The 13,098-nt window shown below is 36.4% G+C and overlaps 1 pseudogene; it reads left to right on the top strand.

Annotated features, from left to right (window-relative positions):
• The first annotated feature begins 708 nt into the window (after nucleotides 1-708).
• On the top strand, nucleotides 709-1,380 carry LOC122119001 (annotated as a pseudogene).
• The last annotated feature ends 11,718 nt before the right edge of the window (nucleotides 1,381-13,098 follow it).

The raw sequence follows: 13,098 nt of genomic DNA, 5'->3' as shown, positions 1-13,098 counted from the left end.
ACAGAGTTCAAGGCCATGACCACCACCACCACCACAACCACCACCACCACCACCAACAACAACAACAAAGAGAATACAGACTCAAAAGCAATAGCATTAAGCAGTCTTAAAGATAGGCTCAAGTCTAACATTTTAGTATTATCTTAGATATCAATGGCCTTCTAATCTAATGAGCCATGAGCCCTCAGAATATTGACCAAATTTCCTAGTTTATTTATACAATAACCATAATAATGTATTTACTCATCTATCTTTCATTTCACCACAGAATCTGTATTTCTCCCTTATGTCATACTTGAATACCAATGCCTTTGAAAGATATTTATAAATTGGTGTATATAAATTGTAGGAAGAAATCTTATTGAAATATTTTACACACTCACATAATGATCAAAGGCCTGGTTAACCTGTTTCTGTCTTTCCCATTCCCATTGCTCCTTATTTTTCAATGGTTTTCTGTCGATTTTTTGTGCTATCTTCACATCTCATCAAAATGTATTTCAGTGTTGTTCACCCACTGTCACTGAAAATTATACAATGCTAAATATAAAAGCAAAAATCTAAGTAAATGGAGACATATATTTTGTGGATTGGAAGATACAATTGACCAAAGATATTAATTTTCCCTTGTCCCTTTCTGTTTGGTCATTCATGGGGAGTGAAATCTGGGCCTGGATACTGTCCCTCAGCTCTTCACCTCAAAGTGAGTGCTTTACCCCTTGCATGGCCATGACCACAATGTCTCTTCAGTAGCCATCATGCCTAATGGAGATCATATAGTGTCTGCTTCACGGGATAAAACTATGAAAATGTGGGAAGTGCAAACTGGCTACTGTGTGAAGACATTTACAGGACACAGAGAATGGGTGGGTATGGTATGGCCAAATCAGGATGGCACTCTGATAGCTAGCTGTTTCAATGACCAGACTGGTCGTGTGTGGGTTGTAGCAACAAAGGAGTGCAAAGCAGAACTCTGAGAACATGAGCATGTGGTGAAATGAATTTCCTAGACTCCAGAAAGTTCATATTCTTCCATCTCTGAAGCAACAGTATCTTAGACTAAAAAAAGTGGCAATCCTGGACCATTCTTGCTATCTGGATCCAGAGACAAAACTATTAAGATGTGGGATGTCAGTACTGGCATGTGCCTTATGACTCTTTGGGTCATGATAACTGGGTACGTGGAGTTCTGTTCCATTCTAGGGGAAATTTTATTTTGAGTTGTGCTGATGACAAGACCCTACGTGTATGGGATTACAAGAATAAGCGATGGATGAAAACTCTCATTGCGCATCAACACTTTGTTACCTCTTGGATTTCCACAAGACGGCCTTCTATGTGGTGACTGGCAGTGTAGATCAAACAGTAAAGGTGTGGTAGTGCTGTTGATTGAGTCTTATTTGGCCCCTCCTCCCTTTTCCCTCTGGATGCACTCTGAGGATACCATCGTCCCACATTGAGCTCTGTTTAAATAAATATTGTCCTTTCATGTAAAAAATGTACATATAACTAGTTATCTTAAAATAATCTATTTTTAATTATGCTTAGATTTTGACAAAATTTAGCCTCTCAACAAGCAATGTTAATGCAGTCTTATTTCATGCCTGCCATAAGCACTCAACAAATTATTATTTCTTTAAAAATTATTTTTAAAATTTTTAAAAATTACGATTTATTTAAAAAACTTTTTTTTAAAAATTAGCCAAGGCAAGTGGTTTATTAGATATTTATAGTCATGTTCAGACACTGTGATGGAAGCTAGACAGGGAAAAATAATCATGATTTTATTCTTCCTCGACACACTGATTTACTTCACCTATTTTTGAAAGAATGAAATTCTTGCTTTGAAGACTTTAGCTTGATATTTGCAATGTGTCATTCTTCCTTTATTAATAGGAGAATTTGGAGAAAGATGAAAATTCACACTAGAAAAAGCAGAAGAGGAAAAGACAAGGAAAAATCTAGACATTTTATTCTTCCTCATCTCAATCACAAGGTCTGGATAATCATTGGGGATATTAGATACAGTGCTCTAGAGTGATTAAACACATCAATAGAAAAAATAATCCCACAAGTGATCAAATGGTGAATGCTTATTTATAAAAAATGTAATAGCCTCATACACGAAATGTTATCTATTTGTTTAGTTCTTCTTTAATATTTGTTAAATTCTGGTGTGCTATATTCAACTATCTTAAAGGTATACAAGGATGGTAAGAAACACACATCTTAAGATCATATTCTAATATTAGCTTAGTTCTTGCTGTATTATATGTATGTGGCTGTATTTGAGTTTTGCCTCAATTTCACATGTTATATTCTTCCAGTATTTAATTTGAAAGAAGGCTCCCTCTGGAGTCATGCTATTTTATAGCTAAGGGAAAACAAGTCAGCTGTTAGACACAAACAATGAGATAGAATTCTTCTCCTAGAAATAGTCTTTCACAACTTCTAGCTCATTTTTGTAAGCTGAAGTAAGTCATATGACCCATCTTGACATTGCAGAGCAGAGGTAAATCTCACCTACAGGGAGCTGATGCAGGACATAATGTAATATGCCAAGATATGCACCACTTGAGATAAAGATGAAAACAAAGAGAACTATAATATGATCAATCATACTTGCCATCACATGTCTCTGAAGGAAGGATGCTATTATGTACTTTTTTTTCTGAAACTACTGAGATCTTCAAATCATGTCTTTTATGCTTGGATGTTACAGGAATTAGAGAACATTTTGATACTGAGAGAGCATAAAACCTCAGAGAAAGCTGGAGTAATCATTTCAATACTAAATTTTGTTCTGCTAGGAAAATAAACCATTTTATAGACAATCCTTTATTCTTTCTTACCCAGTATCTCTTTTTTTAGAAATAGATTTTGTTAATATATGTGACTATCCACCAGAATAAATGCCTTCATTTAATCTGCATCTGATGCAGATAGCATAATCAATTAGATGTAAATGGAAGTTCATCAGTAGCACTTTATAAAAATGCAAAATTGTGGACAGAAGCCAATATACATATTTTTCCACCATTACCTTCCTCATCCTCCTTCTTCATTCCTAGAAAACACACCCAACCAATAAAAAGGCTTAGATATTTGGTTCTTGACCTTGAAAGTGGAAGCAGAATGTCATGCATGTCAGAGATGACTGTTAATATCACATGCAAGAGCCCTAAGAATCCCACACAACTTAACACTGTACTTCCTTAGTGATGTGATAGGAACGTAAGCCTTACTGGACTTAGTATTTTTTCCATTTCTTTTCTACCACCTGCCCCAAATTATAATACATAGTAATGGAATGAAAAAGTAATGACATCTTAAGAAAGTCATTTAGGGCTCTGGGAATATGGCATCATGGTACATTGATTGCCTAGCATGAATGACACCCTGGGTTAAATTCCTCAGTACCAAATTAACAGAAAAAAACAACACTGGAAGTGGTGCTGTGGCTCAAGTGGTAGAATGCTAGCCTTGATCAAAGAAAAAAAAAACTCAGGAACATTTCTTTGACCCTGAGTTCAAGCCCCAAGACTGCCAAAAGTCATTTAGATAGTAATTGCAAAATAAAGAACCCATACTTAAAATATATAATTACTCTTTCCATAATGATAGCTGACAAGAGCCCTTAATTCATCTACTTTACTTATAATAGAATACTGTGTCGAAAAAAAAAAAAGTTTAGCTAATAGGTCACGAAAATTATTGCCAGGAATGTGCTTAGACATCAGGTGAAGTTTATTCCTGTAAATTCAATGCTTCCAGGCTTTTTGTGGTCACTTGTATTCAAAATGGGATACGTAGTCTAAGTGAGATTTGGAAATATTTTTGGTATGTCATGGCACAAAAAAGCCAGAGGCTAATTAATATTAGATTTATAATAAACTTCATCTAGTTTTCCATGGTTCAAAACAGAAATCTTGATACAGTTGATGTCACTTGGTTTTCATATTATCTCAGTTCAAATCCAACCAAGGCAAGAGAGTCTGTCAAATTTTTGTCTGTAATTAAACATCAAAAGGGCCAGAAGTGGATTTTTGGCTCCAGAAGTAGAGTAATGGTTTGGGGGGCAGTTGGACAGGGAAGACACTATTGTTCAGGGACATTGTCCAGCCTCTGAGTTCAAGCCCCAGAATCAGCAAACACTAAACAAACAAGCAATCATGAAAAAAAACCCAGAACATCTTTCTTTGAGATCATCCTTAAAGTACTGAAAACAGTTTAATTCTATGGAAACCCATACTGTTTTTTTCTGATCAATTGATTTTTTTAATTGTGAAAATACCATACAGAGGCGTTACAATTACATGGGAAAGATATTGAGTGCATTTCTTTTTTTTTTTTTTTTTTTGTCGGTCGTGGGGCTTGAACTCTGGGCCTGGGCACTGTCCCTCAGCTCTTCAGCTCAAGGCGAGCGCTCTACCACTTGAGCTACAGCGCCACTTCCAGTTTTCTGGTGGTTTATTGGAGATAGGAGTCTCACGGTCTCTCCTGCCCAGGCGGGCTTTGAACCGCGATCCTCAGATCTCAGCCTCCTGAGTTGCTAGGATTACAGGCGTGAGCCACCAGCGCCCGGCTTTGAGTGCATTTCTTATCAAGCATTATCTCCTTCTCCTTTGTTTCCCCTTCCCATCCCTTCCCTTGTCCCACCCCCAACCCCCTATCCAAAAGTTGTAAAGTTCATTTTTTGACATAACGACTTCTATATCTCATGGTTGCAATAGGTCTACCTGTATTCTTATTTAAATGATATGTTATTCCCTTTCCCCTCCAAAAATTATACCAACATCAAATATAATGAAAACAGGCGTTATTCCATGGTGAAGGGAAATACAAAGCAACAAAGAAATCAACTTATAAATATGTTAGAAACATTCATAAGAAAAACCATTTGAATCCTTATCTTTGGGTTCATTTCGCCTAACATCAATTTATCTGAACGTTTCTGCTTGTATCAGACATATATTAATTATAGCAAATAAGGGAAACCATGGCACCTATGTTTCTCTGGGCCTGGGTAACTACACTTAATATAATTTTTTCCAAATCTTTCCATTTCCTCACAAATTGGGCAATGTCATTCTTTCTGATGGAGGCATAGAATTCCATTGTGTATATATAACACATTTTCTTTTTATTTTTTGGCTCCCATCGTGCTGTCCCTCAGCTCTTCAGCTCAAGGCTAGCACGCTACCACTTGAGCCATAGCACCAATTCCAGATTTTTTTCTGCTTATGTGGTGCTGAGGAATCAAACCCAGGGCCTCATGCATGCAAGGCAAAAGCTCTACCACTGAGTCAACTTCTCAGCCCCTATATACCACATTTTCTTGATATATTCATCTACTGAGGTGTATCTGGGTTGTTTTCATATCTTAGCTATGGTAAATAATGCTGCAATAAGGGTAGTTGTTCTGGTAGCTTTAGTATAATCTTGTTTGTGATCATTTGGGTAAATGCCCAAAAGTGGGATTGCTGGGTCATAGGGGATCTTTATGTGGAGTCTTTTGAGGAACTTCCATTGTACTTTCCAAAGTGGTTTAACAAGTTTACACTCTCATCAACAATGCAGTATGGTTCCCTTCTGTCCACATCCCCTCCAGCATATGTTGTTATTAGAGTCCTTGATTTTAGCCATTATGTTCAGGGGTGGGGTGCTTCAACTCTGGGCTTGGGCACTGTCCCTTTGCACTTCAGCTAAAGGATACCACTCTACCAGGTGAGTCACAGCACTAATTCCAGTTTTCTGGTGGTTAATTGGAGATAAGTGCCTCAGAAACTTTCTTACTCATGCTGGATTTGAAGTGCAATCCTCAGATCACAGCGTCCTGAGTAGCTATCGTTATAGGAATGAGCCACCGGCACTTGGCTTAAGATCACATTTCTAACAGTGTACATTCTGGACATGTAATGTGTATGTTCATCTAACTTTATATGAATTCTTGAGTTAAAAATCTGGGCTACAGCTTAGACTTCATACTCACAAAAATATTTCTAGTTTAAACATTGTTACTCCTGGAAAAATAAAACCTAAGAATATAGAGGAGTCTGGGAAGTTCAGTTTGCATACAGCCTGGACAGAACAGTCTTTGAGACACCACCTATAATTAACCAGCCAAAAGCTGGATTGGAAAAATAGCTCAAGTGATGGAATACCAGTCATGAGCATGAGTGCTGAATAAGAGCTTGAGTCTTTTGCATACATACATACAAACATACACATACACACAGTCAATTATATAATCACGTACACAAATTAAACAACTCTCAGAATGTGTAGAAAAGTTAGAAAACAATAGAAACTATGTCCTGAGTAAGAATAGAGTCAAGAAATAGCTTTAAATATTAGCAAGTCCTCAAGTGAACTTTCTTCAAAAAAGTTTGAGAATTTACATAGTTAGGGACGAGAAATAGTGAGAGAATCTAGTAATCATTATTAAAGGGATCAAATCCATGGAGGAATGAATCAGAGACCCCTGCAGATACATCTGAAAATGTTCGTATTCTGTGTCAAATGTTAGAATATTTTATTTTTGCAAATAGAACATAAACAGTCTAATCAGTCAGTCTATTGGATAAAATCATTGGAGAAGTTCAGAATTGCTAGTCTGTATCTACATTAAATAAACCAACAAACTATGGCAGGGTAATGTGATATAAACCTGGAATTCTAGCACTCAGATATAGACAGGATATTAGAGACTGGAATTACATAGTGATACCTTCCCTGGACCTGGTAGAATAATTTTGTCTCAATAAAATAAACCAAACAAGAAAGGAATACACAGTTGGAAGTTTGGGCTAATTTTGTCATTATGTTTTGAGAAGTCAAGTTTACTATTTAAATGCAACTCATACATACTCCTCAGTTGTGTTTAAAATGCTGTCTTCATTACAGAACATAACTAGAGGCAAAATGGCTCATGATTCCCATCCAAGAATTTGAGAAAGTAAGTAAGCATCATTCTGTTGGATTCCAAAGAAATGATGAAAGATTACAAAAGATTAAGCCTGAAAGAATAGCAAAGTTTGTCTAATATAGGTCTTTGTAAACCTTATTAAAGTACAATTTAGATTTAAAATAATATTTTGGTTTTTTAATAATTTCATATTCTATAGGATACTACAAAATTCTTCTTACATAGAGGTTTTAATTGACAAATTCGCAAATGATTCTGGCATTCTATTTGCACAGAATATTCTTTCAAGAGAGTTGCAATTAGAACTTAGTAAATAGATAATTACAACAGTTCATATATAAAATGGCAATGTGAATAAACTAGACAGAGTTGCCAATAAATGGATGACATTAATTTATAAATTTAGAAAAAAACAGTTATTTGAGGCTTTAGTGAAACATGGTATGAAGAGAGAAATTGTGTGACATCTTGGTTCTTCTATCTATTCATAACACAGGAAGCAATTCCTTAATTGTGTACCTCTGTATAAATGAGAAAAAAATGCTAGGAGTGGGGTTTGTTTTTAATTGGTTTTTGTTTTATTTGTTTGTCCTAAGGCTTAAACTCTGGGCTTGGACACTCTCTGTGAGCCTGTTTTTTACTCAAGGCTCGTGCCCTACCACTTCAACCTCATTGCCACTACTGTCCGGCTTTCTCTGAGAATATTATTGGAGATAAGAATAAAAGGAAACTTCTTGCCTATGTAAGATAATTAAAAAAGTATAAATATAAATAATATTTGCAAGTGTTCTGATCTCAAGAATACCACTGGGGGAGAAATGTTGGATCCCAGTTTATTGTGGTATTTTTTCCCAGACCAAGAAGGGCATCACATCAGCAGAGGCATTGTATTTTTTCAGAATAGACATAAGCTATTCATGATGGGAATTAAGGGAAATTTCAGGTGCACCTTACAAGTTGGAAACTGTTGGGCTAGGATGACTTTATGGCATAAATCTTGGGATTGATGGTCATAGAAATAAGAGCCTACTCTGATAAAAAAAATTGCTTATTCTTGAAGAATTAATTATTACAGATGCTTTGTAGTTTTATCCTCTAACGGAATGTGGCTATTTTTCTGTTGATTCCTCAATCTGTAACACCCCATTGGCAACTACATATATTGCAGAATTACATAACATGCAAATAGTTACTGTTTTTAATCTCTCAGGTATAGAATGTTCAGAACTTGAAAATGAGTAGTTAGTAGTTATAGAAATTTTGAAAAACACATATATTCTGTCTTACCAATTTATTTACTTTCAAAAGTTATGGGTTTCCCAATCTGTAGGCGAATATCTTCCCTACCTGGAACTCAAAAAATTAAATCCCTCCTAACAAAACCCTCATAAAAACAACTTCACAGGGACTGGGAAGGTGGCTCAGTGGTAGAGTGTTTGCCTTGCATGCCTGAGGCCCTGGGTTCGATTCCTCAGCACCATATAAGCAAAAAGAAAAGAGCTGGAAGTGATGCTGTGGCTCAATTGGTAGAGCACTAGCCTTGAGCTGAAGAGCTGAGGGACAGCTCCCAGGCTCAGAGTTCAGGCCCCACTGCTGGACGCCCCCCCGCATAAAAAAACTGACCAATAAATTAGTGGGCTAAAGACTTAAAGAGATGAGAATTAATATCAAAACAACATTAAGATACCACCTCACCCCAGTTAGAATGCCAAAAATCAAAAACTCTAATAACAACAGATGCTGAAGGGGATGTTGACAGAAGGGAACCTTACTTCATTGTTGGTGGGAGTGTAAACTTGTTCAACCACTTTGGAAACTAGTATGGAGGTTCCTCAAAAGACTCCTCATAGAGCTCCCCTATGACCCAGCAAACCCACTTTTGGGCATTTACCCAAATGATCACAAACAAGATTATACTAAAGTTACCTGAACAACTACGCTTTTTGCAGCATTATTTACCATAGCTAAGATATGAAAACAACCCAGATACACCTCAGTAGATGAATATATCAAGGAAATATGGTATATATACACAATGGAATTCTATGCCTCCATCAGAATGACGTTGCCCCATTTGTTAGGAAATGGAAAGACTTGGAAAAAATTATATTAAGTGAAGTAAGCCAAGCCCAAAGGAACATAGGTCCCATGGTTTCCCTTATTTGCAATATCTAGTATATGTATGAGTCAAGCAGAAAAGGTCAGATAAGGTGATGTTAGGAAAATGAACCCTAAGATATATATTTAAATGTTTTGTTTCTTTTATGCATTTGTTTCTAACGCATTTATATGATTATTTCTTAGTTGCTTTGTATGTCCCTCCCCCACAGTATAACCCCTGCTTTCACTGTATTTGATGTTGGTATTATTTGTGGAGGGGAAGGGGAAAAAAATGTCGTTTAAATAAGGATAGAGTTGGACCTGTTGCAACAATGAGAAGTACACTTTGTCATGTTGAAAATGAACTTTACATCTTTGGTGGGAGGGGAGGGGAGGATTGGGTATGGGGGCAGAGGGAGGCTGGGAAGGGATGGGAAGGGGAAACAAAGGAGGAGGCTACAATGCTTGATAAGAAATGTACTCATTCTCTTACTCATATAATTGCAACCCCTCTGTACAGTATTTTCACAATAAAAATTTAAAAAAAGACTTAGACATTTCTCCAAAGGAGAAATGAGGATGGCCAATAGACACATGAAGAAATACTCAGCCTCTCTAGCAATAAAGGAAATGCAAATCAAAACTATATTGAGATACCCCTTACCCCAGTTAGAATGGCTCTAATCAAGAACTCTAATAACAAGAGGTGCTGGAGGGGATGTGGACAGAAGTGACCCATACTACACTGTTGGTGGGAGTGTAAACTTGTTCAAACACATTGGAAAGTAGGATGGAGGTTCCTCAAAAGACTCCACATAAAGCTCCCCTATGACCCAGCAATCCCACTTTTGGGCATTTACCCAAATGATCACAAACAAGACTATACTAAAGCTACCAGAACAACTACGCTTATTGCAGCATTATTTACCATAGCTAAGATATGAAAACAACCCAGGTTCCCCTCAGTAGGTGAATGTATCAAGAAAATGTTGTATTTAGGGGCTGAGAAGGTGGCTCAGTAGTAGAGCTTTTGCCTTGCATGCATGAGGCCCTGGGTTTGATTCCTCAGCACCACATAAGAAGAAAATATCCGGAAGTGGTGCTATGGCTCAAGTGGTAGCGTGCTAGCCTTGAGATGAAGAGCTGAGGGACAGCACCCAGGCCCAGAGTTCAGGAACCACGACGGGACCCCCAAAAATAAAAAGATAATGTGTTTTATATATACACAATAGAATTCTATGCCTCCATCAGAAAGAATGACATTGCCCAATTTATGAGGAAATGGAAAGATTTGGAAAAAAATATATTAAGTGTAGTTATCCAGACCCAGAGAAACATAGGTGCCATGGTTTCCCTTATTTGCAATAACTAATATACGTCTGATACAAGCAGAAACGTTCAGATAAATTGATGTTAGGCGAAATGAACCCAAAGATAAGGATTCAAATGGTTTTTCTTATGATTGTTTCTAACATATTTATAAGTTGATTTCTTTGTTGCTTTGTATGTCCCTTCACCAAGGAATAACCCCTGCTTTCACTGTATTTGATGTTGGTATAATTTTTGGAAGGGAAAGGATATAACATATCATTTAAATAAGGATACTAGTAGACCAATTGCAACCATGAGATATAGAAGTCGTTATGTCAAAAAATGAACTATACAACTGCCGAAAACAATTTGTGAATCTATATCAACAAACTGAATTTGATTCTTTCCTTATTTGTAAGCTAAGGTGGAAAATGTAAGGACTCTTCTTTTTTCTTGCTCTAGAAGTCAACAAATATTTTCTTCAATATTTTTGGAAGATTACATCCTTTTACAGATGAGAAATATAAGGTCAACAGTCAATGTACTGAGTAAATAATAATACTAGAATTTGTGTCTGAGAGGAAGTGGCGCTGTAGCTCAAGTGGTAGAGGGCTTGACTTGAGCAGAAGAACTGTGGGACAGTGCTCAGGCCCAGAGTTCAAGGCCCACGACCGACAAAAAAAAAACTGTGTCTGAGCTCTTCACTCTGTGTGCTTACAAGGAGAGTAATTTAGTGATGGAGAGGATCAATGTGAAAAGACTATGGTGAAAAAGCATACTTTGTAAACGGTTGTTTTAGGACAAGGTGACCAGTGATGAGGACTTGAAACAGACTATGTCAGGGGCATAAATAAGAGTATATAGAAATCATATTAGTGACAGTAACTGAGAAAACCTTCACCATTCATCTTATCTAATGGGTGGTAGCAGAAGGGTAAGAAGAAATCTAGTGTTCTACATCTCTGGCCAGGCAACTGTGTTAGTGATATTCTTGGTGATAAGGACTACATGTGGTAATGGTGGATTTAGGTAAAAAAAACTCTGATAGTTCTAAAGTTTCTATTAAACAGATGCAAAGATGGGTCTTTTTTGACATCATCAAAATATCCACGACCATGAATATGCAAAATAATAATAAAATCAGGGAGACATTATTAAAGGGAAGAAGAAAAGGAAAGTTCTGACACAAGTGTGAGCAATGTGAGGACCAGTGTCGACAAGATTGGAAGAAAGAGATAAATAAGGAAACAAGAAAGTAACAAAAAACAGATTTACAGAAGTAAAGAAAGGAAAGAATTTGCAAGAGGAAAAGGTCAAAACTGTTACAGAGATATTGAAGGTAATATGCTATTTATATTTAAAAACTAAAAGGACATAGACAAGTTCATAGACAAGTGTTTTAGTGAACTGGTAGAGATGAAAGTCATATTGATAAAATTTTGAGAAATGAATGTGAAGCCATAAAATTCTTGATCCATGAATTCAACAGATCCTGTTGATTTTAAATGTTGGAAACAAATGCTTTTATCCTGACCTGAGGAGAATTATATAGATATACCTGTCATGAACTTTACTTAGAGGAATTCTGTGAATATTTTTGAAGACTTTGTTTAGCCCGGAGATTATAGGTTGAACTACAGAACGGACAAAACTAATTTGTCCTATAGTTACAATGAGCAATGAATGTATCCACATCAGTTTGGGATTTTATTGAAATACCTTTAGATAAGTTTTGCTATCTTATCAACCTATTCATTTTATATGCAGTACAAATAACACCAAGTATTAGATTGAACACACAGCTTTACTGATGTTACTGAAGACTCCTCGAATTGATTCTTCTTTATAATTGAAATGCCTCAATGAGCATTGACACATCATAACTGCCATGTGCTCTATTTAAGTCTAGTTCTTGTTAGGGATATCTTCGTGCTGAAATAACCCTTTCAGTCAACCTGTCATAAATTCTTATATGTAGGAAGTGCTCTTATAAACATCAAGATTTTATTGAATGGAAATGCTCAGTCATTACCCTCAGCATTAGGATTAAATGCCTAAAATGATAAGATATTTTTCTTTAATGACTTTCTCTTATTTTCACATACATATTTGCAAGTAGGGAAGGATTCTGATGTAACAGTAATACAGTGGTGACTTGTAATAACACAACATCTAGGATCTAGTGTTAATTCAGATACTTACTAATCAGCTCCAAATTTTGTGGATATTTATATTTCTCCTGGGTAAACTAATGAGCTCTAACAAAATATCCCTAAGGAGCCTTGCAATTGCAATATCACTGTTTGTCTTAAAATGCTTTAAATTCTACATCATCTAATGTGGGCATAAGGTTTTGCTCTGGAACTTTACTCCACAGAGAGTGTGTACTACGCTATTGCTTAACATGGAAAAAATATCTTCATACATAGACTGGGTGTGTGCAAATAAGTGGTAGTTGAACAATGTTCTTAGCAATTTCTGCGGTATGCTTTGCTATTGAGAATTAGCTTGACTGTGGTCAGATAGGATACAGAGGATTATGTCAATCCCTTTGTATTTGCTTAAGTTCCTTGCATGAACTATGATATGGTCTATTTTGCAGAAAGTTCCATGAGCTGCTGAGAAGAATGTGTACTGTGATGTTTTAGGGTGAAATACTCGGTAGATGTCAGTTAATTCCGCTTGAAGTACGGCCTTACTTAATTCGGTAGCTTCTTTGCCAATCCTCTGGTTGGTAGACCTGTCCTTTGGTGAGAGTG

This window comes from Dipodomys spectabilis, unplaced genomic scaffold (assembly GCF_019054845.1).
Source record: "Dipodomys spectabilis isolate Male_0828 unplaced genomic scaffold, ASM1905484v1 ptg000159l, whole genome shotgun sequence".
Taxonomy (NCBI): Eukaryota; Metazoa; Chordata; class Mammalia; order Rodentia; family Heteromyidae; genus Dipodomys; species Dipodomys spectabilis.
The sequence above is the reverse complement of the archived record's forward strand: the minus strand, read 5'-3'. Positions and strand labels throughout refer to the sequence as shown.